Source organism: Berghia stephanieae, chromosome 1 (genome assembly GCF_034508935.2).
Source record: "Berghia stephanieae isolate SIO BIC M18660-M18661 chromosome 1, UCSD_Bste_1.3, whole genome shotgun sequence".
NCBI lineage: Eukaryota > Metazoa > Mollusca > Gastropoda > Nudibranchia > Aeolidiidae > Berghia > Berghia stephanieae.
Window position 1 is genome coordinate 139958960 of NC_088360.1, and position 1958 is coordinate 139960917.

The window sequence follows — 1958 nt, forward strand, 5'->3', positions numbered from 1 at the left end:
AGTATGCGCTTGGCTAAGAAGCTCATAACATTGCCATCCGGAAGTATAACGGACCAACACACAAAACTGTGTGTATCCATGAAAGTTTATAGTCGGGTTAATACAGTTCAGTGAGCATTACTCATAAACGCGGATGGCAAAAATCACCAACAATGAACTGAGTGACGTCATCTTCGAACTATCTATACAACAATGAGCCCAGCACAATTTGGGTTATCAGACCTTCAAATAAGAACACGTTGGCTTTACTCTATTATTCGTTATCGGGAAAAATGATTAACCGGAAAGTTGAAGAATGAATAATATATATTTTTGCGTTGGTTGGAGAGCATTCCCATTAAAACAATGAGGCCATCACAATGTGGGTTATCGGACCTGCAAATGATAAGACGTTGGGTTTACTCCATTAGTCGTCTATATATAGAGCGACTATGTGGTCTAGTAGTATGTCACCCGCTTTCGGATCGGCATGTCTTGGGTTCGAGCCTCGCGCTTGGCGCATAGTTGAGTCCTTGGAAAAGGCTCTTTACTCACATTCTCTCACCATACTCAGGTGTAAAATGAGTACCTGGCCGCTAACAGCGTTGTCTTTGTCCGAAAAATTGCAATATCGCCTAACAGGCATCATGTCCCGTCCTACATGTTAAATGTTGCTGTTGACCAGAGACCCCTGGTAAAGCGCTTTGAGCACATTTTGTGGATATTGCGCTATATAAAGCTCATTTTTTTACAAGCTTAATTATTTGTTATCGTTTAAAAGTAAGATGAAGAATGAAGAATATATTTTGTAAGATGAAGAATGAAGAATAGATTTTGTAAGATGAAGAATGAAGAATATATTTTGTAAGATGAAGAATGAAGAATATATTTTGTAAGATGAAGAATGAAGAATATATTTTGTAAGATGAAGAATGAAGAATATATTTTGTAAGATGAAGAATGAAGAATATATTTTGTAAGATGAAGAATGAAGAATAGATTTTGTAAGATGAAGAATGAAGAATATATTTTGTAAGATGAAGAATGAAGAATATATTTTGCAAGATGAAGAATGAAGAATATATTTTGTAAGATGAAGAATGAAGAATATATTTTGTAAGATGAAGAATGAAGAATATATTTTGTAAGATGAAGAATGAAGAATATATTTTGCAAGATGAAGAATGAAGAATATATTTTGTAAGATGAAGAATGAAGAATATATTTTGTAAGATGAAGAATGAAGAATATATTTTGTAAGATGAAGAATGAAGAATATATTTTGTAAGATGAAGAATGAAGAATATATTTTGTAAGATGAAGAATGAAGAATATATTTTGTAAGATGAAGAATGAAGAATATATTTTGCGTTGTTTTTGGAATAGATTTATTTCCATTACAAAAATGAGGCCATCACGATTTGGATTATTAAAGTAAAATTAAATTGAGCTTTTATATAGCGCAATATCCACTAAACGTGCTCAAAGCGCTTTACAAGGGGTCCCTGGTCAACAGCAACATTTAACAGGTAGGACGAGACATGACGCCTGTTAGGCGATATTACAATTTTTCGGACAAAGACAACGCTGTTAACGGTCAGGTACTCATTTTACACCTGAGTACGGCGAGAGCATGTGAGTAAAGAGTCTTTTCCAAGGACTCAACTATGCGTCGACGAGACTCGAACCCAGGACCTTCCGATCCGAAAGCGAGTGTTATACCACTAGACCACATAGCCGCACAATTATCAGACCTGTAAAATAAATACACGTCGGCTTTTTCCATTATAGATAGAATGAAGTTGACGTCAATCAGTTCTTTGTTATTATTTTTTGCCATCCGCGTTTATGAGTAATAATCACTAAACTGAATTAACCAGACTATAAACGTTCATGGTTACACACAACAGTTTTGTGTGTAGGTCCGTTTTTTTTTCCGGATGGCAATGTTGTTATGAGTTTCTTAGCCAAGCGCATAC